Source organism: Macaca fascicularis, chromosome 15, assembly GCF_037993035.2.
Source record: "Macaca fascicularis isolate 582-1 chromosome 15, T2T-MFA8v1.1".
Lineage (NCBI taxonomy): Eukaryota > Metazoa > Chordata > Mammalia > Primates > Cercopithecidae > Macaca > Macaca fascicularis.
The window spans coordinates 101,061,298-101,075,990 of NC_088389.1; positions in this window are offsets into that span (position 1 = coordinate 101,061,298).

Here is a 14,693-nt window from a genome sequence, read left to right on the forward strand (position 1 = left end):
TGGGGCTGATAGGCCGACTCCTCTCTCAACTTCTGTTGGTTGCTCTGCTCTCCTCAGGAACCTGTGTGTTCCCTCTCATAGTCCAAGACGGCTGCTTTAGTTCTTGCCAGCATATCTGTATCCAGACCATCTAAAGGAATAAAGAGCTGGCACTGTAGCTCATGCCTGTAATCCCAGCTATTCTGGAGGCTGAGGTAGGAGGATCACGAGGCCAGGAATTCAAGACCAGCCTGAGCAAGATGACAAGACCATGTCTCTTAAAAAAAAAAAAAAGAGAGAGGGATAAGGGGAGACTGTGATCACTTCTTTTAAGAGCATGATCTGCAAGAGGCACACATTACTTTTGCTCTTGTCCAGAACTTAGCTACATAGCCTGAGCTAGCTGCAAGAGAGAATTGAATATGTCACCTGTAGCTGTATGACTGTGTGTATACATAAAGTCCAGCCACCCTGTTAATACGGGGAGGGTGAATATTGGAGGACACTCAGGAGTCTGCCACAAGACCTAAGAAATAAGTAGTTACCCTGTGGCCTACTGAGAATGTATTCAAAGCAAGGACCTGGTAGCTTTTCCATCACACATAAAAATCGAGTCATCACAGCCTTCAAGGTTCCTACTTATTAACCCTGTCTGCCCCATCTGAAGTAGCACGCCTGCCCCACTCAACTGTCTTATTATGCATTCTTTTTCTTCATAACCTTTGTCATTACCTACCATGATATATTTTGTCTTCTCCATTAAAATATAAGTTCTCTGAAGGCAGAGACTTGGTTGTGTTGATTGCTTCCAGCCCAGAGCCTAGAAAAATGCTGAGCACATAGTAAGGACTCAGTAACTGTAGCATGAAAGAATGAAGTAATGTAGCTCTTTCTCCCAACACTGACAATGATTTGAGCATATTCCATTATTCATTTAATCCTTATTTATCTGTACGGTAAGCAAAGCACTATACTACATAGTTTGAGGAATGAAAAATATGGTCTGCATGTTATTCCACTCTGAAGAAAACCTAGCAAGCGCTATAAAGTGGATCACAAAGATAGAAGACAAATTTCAAAGTGCTGTAAGTAACAGATTGAACACTACTGGAATTGAGAGGGATTGGGATCTACCTGGCATCTGGAAGACTTCCTGAAGTTATAGAATGTGGGTATTCACAGTGAAAGAGGGAAACAGCATGCAGGCAGGCTGTCATAGGGTGCTTTATAGGAAGTAGAAAGGTTAAAAAATAAACAGTCAACTGATGAGACAATTTGGTCATGGGCAACTCAGGGTTTTGTTGGTAAAAGACTAACCAAGTCTAATGCAGATGAGAATTAGCTATTTCTCCACAACCATGTTAGCAGGTTACAATAAAAGTAAGTCTTAGGTCAAATTCTGTGACGCATACAGACATTTGTTAAACATCTATTACAAGCAAGCACAAAACTGTTCATTATAACTTGTTTTGTAAGCATGGTAGAGTTCTAGCTCTTTATCATTTAGGGTAATTTGATCACACATGAAAGGTTCACTTATACCAAATGTGATGACATTCCTGAGGCTGGTTATCCTTCATTTTTTTTTATTTTATTATTGTTTTTTTAATTTTATTTTATTATTTTTTAAATTTTATTTTATTTTATTTTATTTTTATTTATTTATTTATTTAATTTTTTTTTTGGACGGAGTTTCGCTCTTGTTGCCCAGGCTGGAGTGCAATGGTACGATCTTGGCTCACTGCACCCTCTGCCTCCCAGGTTCAAGTGATTCTCCTGCCCCAGCCTCCTGAATTGCTGAGATTAGAGGCGCGTGCCACAATGCCCAGCTAATTTTTTGTAATTTTTTAATAGAAACGGGGTTTCACCATGTTTGCCAGGATGGTCTCGCTCTCCTGACCTCGTGATCCGCCCACCTCAGCCTCCTTTAAATGAGCCTGAAACAACTAGAAATCCTTAGACCTATTGTCTGATCGTAGGACTCTCGGGTGTTTAGGCTTCGGAAATCATCCCTAAGGATGTGGGGGATATTGGCCTTCCTGGATTCTTAAACCCAGATCATGAAATAATGGGGACTGTCTGAACATTTTAACCACTCTATTAATACATATCTTGAAAACATTTAATTTCTCAGAACCCATTTTTAACATTCTTCATGCTTATTACAACTATCAATTTAATAAAAAACCAATTTCTGATATTCATGGTGCTAATTAACAAACCTGCTGTGTGCTATTAATCAATATTAGCAGCACTTATGATAGCTACCACTCTAGTATGGGCTTTACATGAACTACTAATTAGGGCAACTGACTGCACTAGTAATTTAACCTAGTGTGTAATATCATGCTGCTTATGCTGGAATATTTTAATGGTTTTATAACAATGGCTAAAGGCAGTAGTAAAAAAATAATAATAATACTTAGGAAGGTAAGTAGCCCCTAGGGTGGGGCTAGGTAATGGAGGACAAGGTACAGAATTTCCTCTTAGCTTTAGAGTTTTTTTTTGTTTGTTTGTTTTTGAGAGGAATTGCTCTGTTGCCCAGGCTGGAGTGCAGTGATAAAATCTTGACTCACTGCAACCTCCACCTCCTGGGTTCAAGCGATTCTCCTGCCTCAGCCTCTCAAGTAGCTGGGATAACAGGCGCCTGCCACCACGCCTGGCTAATTTCTTTCTTTCTTTCTTTTTTTTTTTTTTTTTTTGAGACCAAGTCTGTTTCTGTCACCCAGGCTGGAGTGCAATGGCGCATTCTCAGCTCACTGCAACCTCTGCCTCCTGGGTTCAAGCAATTCTCCTGCCTCAGCTTCCTGAGTAGCTGGGACTACAGGCGCATGCCACTACGCCCGGCTAATTTTTGTATTTTTGGTAGAGATGGGGTTTTACCATGTTGACCAGGCTGATCTTGAACTTCTGACCTCAGGTGATCCGCCTGCCTCGGCCTCCCAAAGTGCTGGTATTACAGGTGTGAGCCACTGCTCCTGGCCCGCTCTGCTAATTTCTGTATTTTTAGTAGAGACAGTGTTTTGCCATGTTGGTTAGGCTGGTCTTGAACTCCTGACTTCAAGTGATCTGGCTCGCCCTCCCAAAGTGCTGGGATTACAGGTGTGAGCCACCACACCTGGCAAAGTTTTGTTTTTATTTTGTTTTTTAAGTGGCAGATAGCACAAATCAAACTTCAGTAAGATTCATTTATTTGATCTTCGGATTTGGGGGCAGAGGGACTGAGTGTGTGAGAAAGAAACAAAAAGCAAGTAGATGAATAATAAAGCCAGAACTGTTGCCCTGATAAGAACAGAAGTGGAGGAAAAGTACAAGGGCTGTTATGTTGGTGCAAAAGCAATTGCGGTTTTTAGTAATGGCAAAAACCATGATCACTTTCACACCTAACATTTATACGTAGAATATATAAAAATATTGATTTGGCCGGGCACGGTGACTCATACCTGTAATCCCAGCACTTTGGGAGGCCGAGGCGGGCGGATCACGAGGTCAGGACACAGAAACCACCCTGGCTAAAACGGTGAAACCCTGTCTCTACTAAAAATACAAAAAATTAGCCGGACGTGGTGGCGGGCGCCTGTAGTCCCAGCTACTCGGGAGGCTGAGGCATGAGAATGGCGTGAACCCGGGAGGCGGAGCTTGCAGTGAGCCAAGATCGCGCCACAGCACTCCAGCCTGGGCGACGAGCGAGACTCCGTCTCAAAAAAAAAAAAAAAAAAAAATTGATTCTGCCTCTCATTTGTGTAATGGTTGGCCTTTAGCATATCTCCTTTAATTTTTATAGGAGCTTTAGAAAATGGATATTCTGGCTGGGCGCGGTGACTCATGCCTGTAATTCCAGCACTTTGGGAGGCCGAGGCGGGTGGATCACCTGACGTCGGGAGTTCAAGACCAGCCTGACCAACATGGAGAACCCTCGTCTCTACTAAAAATACAAAATTAGCCGGGCATGGTGGCGCATGCCTGTAATCCCAGCTACTTGGGAGGCTGAAGCAGGAGAATCACTTCAACCCAGGAGGTGGAGTTTGTGGTGAGCCAAGATCACACCACTGCACTCCAGCCTGGGCAATAAGAGTGAAACTCCGTCTCAAAAAAAAAAAAAGAAAGAAAGAAAGAAAAAGAAAAGAAAAGAAAAGAAAATGGATATTCCTTTCCATTAAGGAAGATGGTTCAGAGAGATTAAATTGACTTGTCTAAAGTCACAAACCTAGCATATGATGCTGGAACTGAGACTCAGAGGCAGGCAGTGTTCTACACTGAAAAGAGCATAGGGAATGGCAAGATTCCAGAAGTTGGCTAACTTGTAGTGAGAGATACACATGCACTGTTGGTGTAAAATTGCTACAACGTCTCTAGTGAGCAGTTTTCCAATGTATTTTAAGTGACTATGCCCTTTGATCTAGCAAATCCACTTACATATTTCCTATTTTAACTCACAGATATTTCCAGACCTATGTGTGAGAATATTAATTTCAACATTGTTGAAATAACAATAGGTTGAGAGCTAGTTAATAAATTATATTGCATATACCCATTTAATAAAATATAATTATTAAAGAGTATGTTCTTTATGGACTGATAGGATCAGATCCAAACCATATTAATCAAATTAGCAAAGTACAGAACTGTGTGTGTATGTATTTTTTAAATCGTTTTCCTTTAAAAAGAAAATTTACACACACACACAAACACATACAGAGATAGATTTTCCATCTCTTCAAAGATTCAAAGAAACTAACAGTGATTGCCTCTGGGAAAAGGAACTAGGTGACTGAAGAACAGGCTAAGAGGAAGATTTATTTTTCACCATATATGCCTTTTTGTATCTTTTGAAAGATGTACCTTATATTACCTTTTTTTAAATAAAAGAGCATGAGATTTGCATTCAAAGAGAATTTATTATTATTATTATTATTGAGACGGTGTTTTGCTCTTTTTGCCCAGGCTGGAGTGCAATGGCGTGATCTCAGCTCACTGCAACCTCTGCCTCCCGAGTTCAAGGGATTCTCCTGCCTCAGCCTCCCAAGTAGCTGGGATTACAGGCATGTGCCACCACACCCGGCTAATTGACCATGGCCAAGTTATTTTCTAATTTAATGTGACCACGTTATAGAACATATGAAAAGAAACAAACTCTCATATGAAACCAACACTCAGACACAATTTAACTTGGGTATAATTCTTCCTGGTCTTTTAAAAAATCCTCATTTTTTTATTTCAAAGTAAACAATTTAATTTTAAAACATAGTACAGCATTCATTGGCCCCTGTAAAGTATAGTGATTTATTGATGAAGCTTTAGAATAATAAGTAGAGAAGTACTTACATATTTGCTTATTGTTCAATAAGTGCACCATATTTTCCTGCTCAGGTCCATGAATTCTCAATGCATCCTTTCTGGCTAATATCATATCCCACCCTGAGAAAAAAGAATCAACACTGTTACTGCTTTAAATGCCATAGCTCTTGGGAATTTGTTTGTGTTGAAACAATACAGGTTATCGTGGCTATGCAGTTCCCTAGTGCTAATTATTTAATGCTGGTTACCTTATTACTCCTGACTGTGCATCATACAGTGACTTCCAATGACACTGTCAAAGATTGTTACCGTGCTTCATTGATGATAAAGACAAATGCAAGTCTTAACCAGAGTATGCAGGAAGATATGAACCCTAATTCATTTTCTAGTCATGTTAAATTTGCCATTTGAAATTTTATCACATAAAGGTGGAACAACACATTTTCCAACAGCGCCTTCTCTTGAGCTCTTTAAGCCATAATCACTGTTGACCACCCCGCTACCTTACACATACTGCCAGGAGAAAGAAGGATAAACCAGGGGCCCATGGGCAAAGTCAGAGTGGCAGCCCCGTTCACACAAGAAATGTCTGTCCCTTCTTGGCACGACTTGAGGCTGGCCTGGGAGGACACGATGTGGCCACACGATCAGAGGTAAGATAGGACCATCAATTGATAGAGCCCGTTGGCATTGTGTAGCAAAAGTCTCCAAAGCCCTAGAAGGAGGCAGCCAGGTCACCCCTGGAGGACTGCCTGATACAGAGCACAAAGCCTGTAAAGGAGGGGGCACTGAGTCATGGGGCCCAGGGCAAGTTACCCGTTTGCAAAACTGTCCAAATTGATTTGGACTAGTCACAATGGCAGTATTAAAAAGAAGAGAAATGAGCATTGTTTTTAAGCCACTTTCTTATTTGTTCTCTGTTACAGTAGTGCGGAAATATTGTAATTAATATGCTCCCATATGTCGGATATTACCAACCTTTTTCATTGTCATACTCTGATAAAAAAAAATGGTACTTTATTTTTGCTTTTAGTAAGGTTGAGCCTGTATTTATGTTTCTTGATCAATTGTGTTTCTTCTCTCAAGTGCCTATTAATGTTCTGTGCCCACTGTTTTCTACTAGGGACTTTTTGAGGCTGAGTTTTAAGAGATGTATATGATATCCCCTATAAGGTGACACTGTACGACACGCAATGAAGGAGGTAGCTGTGTGTCCGCAGTTGGTTCCTGCCGATGGGTTCATGGTCTCGCTGACTTCAAGAATGAAGCCGTGGACCTTCGCGATGAGTGTCACAGCTCTTAAAGGTGAGCGTTACAGCTCTTAAAAGATGGCACGGATCCAACACGTGAGCGGTAGCAAGGTTTATTGTAAAGAGCAAAAGAACAAAGTTTCCACAGCGTGGAAAGCAACCGCAGCAGGTTGCAGCTGCTGGCTGAAGTGGCCTGCTTTTATTCCCTTATTTGTCCCCTCCCATGTTCTGTTTCTGTCCTATCAGAATGCCCTTTTTTCAATCATCCCCATGATTGGCTACTTTTAGAATCCTGCTGACTGGTGCATTTTACAGAGCACTGATGGATGCGTTTTACAGAGCACTGACTGGTGCATTTTGTAGAGCACTGATTGGTGCATTTTACGGAGTGCTGATTGGTGCATTTTACAAACCTCTTGTAAGACTGGAAAGTTCCTGATTGGTATGTTTTACAAGCCTCTTGTAAGATAGGAAATTCCCCAAGTCCCCAGTGGCCCCAGGAAGTCTAGCTGACCTCACCTCTGCCCTCCATGTCCTTGATGATGGAGATCCAGTTGGTCCTCTGTATCTATGAGTTCTGCAACTGGGGATTCAACCAACCACAGATTAAACCAACCACAGATTATTTGTTGTTCACTGATTTATTTTACTGAATTGATAGTGTACACTGGAGCATACCATAAAGAAACTAAAACTAACTCATATGAGCTCTTTCCCAGTAGTCCATTCATGAAATCCTACAGGTACCATCACACTTATTTGTGAAAATTTGAAATTTTTGTTCCTAAAATCAGGAACAAGATAAAGATGCTCATTTTCAGTGATGAAGATTCTAGGCAGTGCAAGGGGAAAAAATATTCGTAACAGGAAAAGAAGGAATAAAGCTATCTTTTTTTCTAATGACAGGAGAGAAATTTTAAAAGACCTAAGTAAATATGAGTTAGTTGTAGAGTTTTTTAATGGTATGCTCTAGTATACCTTATCAATTCGATAAAATAAGGTAGTAAAAAACTAATAACAACTCATGTAGAAAATCTGATGAAACCTATAAAAACCTTACTAGAACCAATGAGTTTACTGAGTTTGTGGGACACAAGATAAACGTACAAGTATTAACTGTATGTCTATAGACTAGCAATAAATAATCAGAAATTGAACATAAAAAAACAATATTATTTGCAATGGCCTAAAAAACATGAAATTATTAGGAACAAACCTAACAAAAGATAGGAAAACCTTATACACTGAAACCTACAAAACAGTGAGAGAAATTAAAGACCTAAGTAAATGGAGAGAGACACCTTGCTCATAAATCAGAAATTCAATACTGTTAAGATATCAATTCTCTCAAAATGATCTCTAGATTCAACGCAATCCAATCAAAATCCTAGCTTTCATTGTTGTAGAAATCAACAAGCTGATTCCAAAATTGATATGGAAATTCAAAAGTCAAGTATTCAAAACAACTTTGAAAAAGAAAACAACATTGGAGGACTAACACTATCAGATTTCAAGAATTATTATTAAAAACTCAAGTAATCAATATACCGAGGGTATTGGAATAACAGTAGATAAATTAATAGAACAGAACCAACAGTCCAGGCCAGGCGCGGTGGCTCATGCCTGTAATACCAGTACTATGGGAGGCCAAGGCAGATGAATCCCTTGAGCCCAGAAGTTCGAGATCAGCCTGGGCAATATGGCAAAACCATGTCTCTACCAAAAGCTACAAGAATTAGCCAGACATGGTGGCACATGCCTGTGGTCCCAGCTACTCATGAAACTGAGGAAGTAGGATTGCTCAAGCAATGAGCGGAGGTTGCAGTGAGCTTAAATCATGCCACTGCACTTCAGCCTGGACAACTGATCAAGACACTGTCTAAAAAAAAAAAAAAGAGTCCAGAAACAGATACACACTCCTATGAGCAACTAATTTTCAAATAAACTGCCAAAACAATTTAGTGGAGAAATGACAGTCTTTTCATCTGGAACAACTGGATATCCATATGTAAAAAAAATGAACTTCAATCCAAATTTTGCAACATATGTAAACTAACTCAAGGCCAGGCATGGTGACAGGTGCCTATATTCCCAGCTACTTGGGAGTCTGAGGCAGGAGGATGGCTTGAGCTCAGGAGTTTGAAGCTATCTTGCATTATGATCATGCCTGTGAATAGGCACTGCACTCCAGCCTGGGCAACATAGTAAGATCCCATCTCTAAGCAATAATAATAATTCAGATCATAGACCTAAATGTAGAAACCAAACTATAAAACTCTTAGAAGGAAACAGGGGAAAGTTTTTGTGACCTTGGCTTTGCAAGATTTCTTAGATGTGATGTCAAAAGCACAATTCATAAAATAGATTGTTCAATTGTATTTCATCAAAATTAAATAAACTTCTGCTCATTGAAAGACACTATTAAGAAAAAAAAAAAAAAACTACAGACTGGTAGAAAATAGTTTCAGAGCATATGTCTGTATGCAGAATATATAAAGTACTCTTAAAACTCAATAATTTAGAAAATAACACAATTTTTAAATGAGCAAAATTTTCAACAAAAAATTCACCAAAGAAGATACATAGATGACAAATAAGCACAATAAGAAGTACTCAACATCATTAGTCATTAGAAAAATGCAAATTTAAACCATAATGCAATATTACTACACACTCCCTAAAATGTCTAAAATGTAAAAGATAAACCAAGTGTTGACAAGGATGTAAAGGAACTGAAACTCTCATACAAGGTTGGTGGGAATGTAAAATGGTACATACAATCATTTTGGAAAACAATTTACCAGTTCCTTAAAAAGTTAAATATACACCCATCATAGGATACAGCTATTCTATTCCTAGGTATTTACTCAAGATAATTGAATGCATAATTCTGTGCAAAGATTTTTACATGGATGTTTATTTGTTAACCCATAAATGAAAATAACCCAAATATCTGTTAATAGATGAAGAGATAAGCAAGCTATTGTAAATTCATGCAATGGAATATTGCATGGATAATCTCAAATAATTATGCTCAGTAACAGAAGTCAGACCCTTCCACCCCCCAAAACAGAATATGCTGTTTCATTTCATATATCTACAATTCTAGGAAATGTGTACTAATTTAGAGTAACAAAAACTAGATCAGTGATCACTTTGGTTTGTGGCAGATGGAATGAGAAAAATGTGGGGGAGCGGAGCTATTTTATTTTATTATATTTATTTATTTATTTATTTATATTATTTATTTATTTTTGAGACAGAGTCTTGCTCTGTCGTGCAGGCTGGAGTGCAGTGGCACCATCTCGGCTCACTGCAACCTCTGTCTCCCGGGCTCAAGCAATTCTCCTGCCTCAGCCTCCTGAGTAACTAGGATTACAGGCACCTGCCACCACCCCCAGCTAATTTTGTATTTTTAGTAGAGACAGGGTTTCATGTTCCAAAAAGCCTGTGCTGGGCCCTGTATGACTGCATGGTTGCATACCCATGATGACAATGATTAATCTTCATTATGGTTCTTGGAACTAAAGAGGAAAGTTTGGGGTAACATATCATACAGAGTATCTCTTGTTGATACTACTTCCTGGGAGTCGCCATAAGGCTCTTTTAATATAGAGCAAGCAAAAACCCAGACCCAAAAATCCTCTAGAAAATGTCCTCGCCTTTAAAATTCTAAATGACTCATTTGTCATCATTGTAGAGGGAGAAGAACAATTTCTCAGCTGATCATAACCCATACTTGTTGTGAGTTTAGAGCCAAAGTCTAGTCTTACAAATCATTCCTCTCTGACTATATAAACCAGGGAAGGAGAATGCTGAGATTAATGAATTAATTACCATGTGTCTCCTGATGGAGATCAGAAAGTTAATTCTGTTTCTTTTTATCTTTCTTATCAGAATGTGGAAATATAAATCTGCTCTGTATAAGACTGGATTCAGTTTACAAAAATAAGCCTGAAACCTTTGGACTCAGGGGGCCCAGGTGGAGAGATTCTTTCTGTTCGTTATCTGTCCTCCTGCCTCCAGCCTGTGCCATAGACTCCAAATGGATAAAAGCTCTGTATAGAGAGGTTGTATTACCATGGAGTACAATATATGTCAGATTTGGGTAGAAGTGAACACAGTGGAGGATAATAAAGAGAGAGCTGAGTTCTGTCTCAGTGAGCACAACAAAAGTCAGATGAACTCGTCCGAGGGCAAAAGTGGACCCCAAAGGCTTGTTCCTGCGGACTTTGCTGGTTGACTGCTCTTTGCATTAATCTGGAATCATGGCGCACCATTCCTCTTTTCATGTTGTGATATTCTCTTCACATTCTCTTCCTTGCTCCTCAATGCCAAATGTGTGAATTTTCAGAAACAAAATATTAGGAATTTAAAGTGAGAATACTGTAGCAACCTGTGAGATGCACAGAAAATCATAAACTGTTGAAAAACTGGGATTGGGATTGATTGCTGGAGGCATAAATTTTGTGTGTACATCCAAAAAATAATGCCATGCTCTGAGACTTAGAATATAGTCATGTTGTGTGAATTTATGAATTATATTGAGTAGAAAATATATATATAGTCATTTGACATTAAGAGACAATGAATACATAAGTGTTGACCAGCCTGGCCAACACAGTGAAACCCGTCTCTACCAAAAATACAAGAATTGGCCAGGCGTGGTGGTGGGTGCCTCTAAGCCCAGCTACTCAGGAGGTTGAACCCTGATGGCAGGGGTTGCAGTGAGCCGAGATGGCACCATTGCACTCCAGCCTGGGTGACAGAGCGAGACTCCCATCTCAAGAAAAGAAAAAGAAAAAAAAAAAAAAAAAAAAGGAAGGGAAAAACAAAGGAAGAAAGAGAGAGAGAAAGAAAATGGAAGTATTGATAGACAAAGTAGCATCTCTGACTGAAAAGAATATTAAGTAACTTAGAGAAGAAAGTGGCTGCTTTAAAAAAAAATTTTTTTGTTTTGACTCGTATGTTGGGTGTGTTGGCTCATGCCTGTAATCCCAGAGTTTTGGGAGGCCGAGGCAGGAGAATCACTTGAGCACAGGAGTTCAAGACCAGCCTGGGCAACATAGTGAGATCCCCTATCTACAAAAAAAAGAAAAAAAAAAATAGCCAGACATGGTGGCACACGCCTGTAGTCCAGCTATCAGGATGCTGAGGTGGGAAGATCTTGAGCACAGGAGGCTGAGGCTGAAGTGAGCTGTGATTGTGCCACTGCACTCCAGCCTGGGTGGCAGAGCAAGAAAAAAAAAAAGGAAATCTGTAAAAGTGAACAGATGTTATCAATATGTGAATTAATTGTAGGAAATGTTGACTGGTTTTTTCTTACCAGTTGGCTCTTAGGCAATTTTAAACAATGAAAATGTTGTGGTCGGGCACAGTGGCTCATGCCTGTAATCCCAGCACTTTGGGAGGCTAAGACGGGTGGATCACTTGAGGTCAGGAGTTCGAGACCAGCCTGGCCAATATGGTGAAACCCCGTCTCTACTAAAAATACAAAAAAAAAAAAAAGTTGTTGGGCATGGTGGCAGGCACCTGTAGTCCCAGCTCGGGAGGCTGAGGCAGGAGAATTGCTTGAACCCAGGAGGCGGAGGTTTCGGTGAGCTGAGATCGCGACACTGCACTCCAACCTGGGTGACAGAGCAAGACTTTGTCTCAAAAAGAAAGAAGGAAAGAAGGAAAGAAGGAAAGAGAGAAAGAGAGAAAGAGGGAGAAAGAAAGAAAGAAAGAGAGAGAGAGAAAGAAAGAAAGAAAGAAAGAAAGAAAGAAAGAAAGAAAGAAAGAAAGAAAGAAAGAAAGAAAGAAAGAAAGAAAGAAAGAAAGAGAGAGAAGGAAGGGAAGGAAGGGAGGGAGGGAGGGAGGGAGGGAAGGAAGGAAGGAAGGAAGGAAGGAAGGAAGGAAGGAAGGAAGGAAGGAAGAAAGAGAGAAAGAAAGAAAGAAAGAAAGAAAGAGAAAGAAAGAAAGAGAAAGAAAGAAAGAAAGAAAGAAAGAAAGAAAGAAAGAAAGAAAGAAAGAAAGAAAGAAAGAAAGAAAGAAAGAAAGAAAGAAAGAAAGGAAGGAAGGAAGGAAGGAAAGAAAGAAAGAAATGCTGTGGGTTTATTTTTTCCTTGTGTTCATGTATACATTATCATCATTAAGATTGCAAATTGTTTTTGCTCTCTATGCAGGATCTAAAAAAATTTGTATTGCAAATTGTATTGGAGTGGGGTCAGAGTGAAGGAAAGCAAAAGCACTAGGAGAGTTCAATAAATGCCAGTTTCAAAAGTAAACTTTAGGCAGTCTCATTCAGAAATGCCTTTTGGAGTACATATAAAAATATCAGATGTTCAAATTGGAGAACACTTAAAAAGCAAGTATTTAAAAGTTGAGACATTCCATCATAGGATTCTGAAGTGAAGCAAATGCAAATGATAAATTTTTATAATAAAAATAAACACAAATGAAACATGCATAAAAGTTGGTTTGTTCAGGTAAATTCCTTGGAGGCCAATTGGCATTTCAATGGGTGGTGATAACAGAAAACGATTTTTTAGTATGCCCAAAGCCGATTGCCTTAACACCAACATAGAAACACAGAAGGTGATTGCAAGCTTTTAAAGTTACTTTGATTTCTATAGAAAAAGAAAACATATTTTTAGCCATTATCTAAGCCACTTAGGAACAACAAATTGCACATCAATGTGGATCTCAACTCAGAAAGATGGAGAAACGAGTCATTTAACATGCACTTATCCGTGGCTCCTCTAAATATGTGGAGGGTACTTGGAATCTTGGACAGCATAAAACACTATATAATGAAATTACTAAATACATCCCAGGAAACAAAACAAAACAAAAGAGCTTGAAGAAACTACAAACAATTTAGCACTTCCTCTATGGGAAATTTCCTGTCTATTTTAGAACGGTTCTGATTTGTCAAATGGATTTAAATATGCAAAACAGTGAAGAGTGGCCTAGGCAGGGGTATAAAATCCCTGGGAGCACTTAAGGAAAAGGACTCCTCCAGAGAAGAGGCTCCACAACTGGCGGGGCTGCAATGAGTTAGGAAGGGCTGGAATCGGGCTGCTTTAGGAAAATGGAAATTCTGCAACATTGGCTAGTAAAAATGCAAATATACAAGACTGTAAGGCTTTTCCTAGGATGAACAGAAAGGAAGCTTGCTCTAACAGTGGGCAAATATGACTGTTTAGAGCTGGCATCAGAAGAAAACCTGCATATCTGAGTCTCCAAGGAGTGTGGTTTTTCTGCCTGAGACAGCCTGAAAATGACATAAAGGTCTCGCTCAAAGTAAGCCAATCAAGTTGGGTTTGGTGGTGATTATCAGCACCCAAAACACAGTAGAGAGGTACCACTTGTACTTCAGTGGCTCCAGCTCCTTATGTCCTCTTTTCATGTGTACTGCTTTGTTTAGAGTTAGTTGTGTTTAATAAAGACTTTTTTACTGGCCAGGCGCGTTGGCTCACACCTGTAAGCCACCACTTTGGGAAGCCAAGGTCGGCAGATCACTTGAGGTCAGCAGTTGGAGACCAGCCTGGACAACATGGTGAAACCCTGTCTCTACTAAAAATACAAAAAAAAAAAAAAAAAAATTAGCCGGGCGTGGTGGCACGCACCTGTAATCCCAGATACTCTGGAGGCAGAAGCACCAGAATCACTTGACCCCGGGAGGCGGAAGTTGCAGTGAGGGGAAATCGCACGCACTGCACTGCAGCCTGGGTGACAGAGCGAGACTTTGTCTCGCGGGGAGAAAAAAAAAATAAAAAGATTTTTTACTTTTGTAGAAAAAGCATAATGGAATAAATGGTGTGCTAGATTTGCCCTCCAATTATTTAAACTCAGCATAAGCCTGATTTATGCAGCTGGGCACGGTTGCAGAGTCTCTACCAAAATACTCATTACCATAGGGGAAAGGAGAAAAAAGTAATCTTCCTACAGAGGCTCTACCTAAGGGACTCTACATCCTTGTTCCTGGGGATGCCTTTTGCTGTGTTAAACAAAATACCTGCCATTAGTATGGACTATCTTACCTACCTACAGGTGAATGAGAAGGTGAAGCCGGCCACATTTCACCAGAATCCTCGCATTACAAAATAATCACAGGGTCTTCTCAGGTGTTTGTCTATAAATCACTAAATAGGGGAGGCTAATGACAAAAAAAAAAAAAAAAAA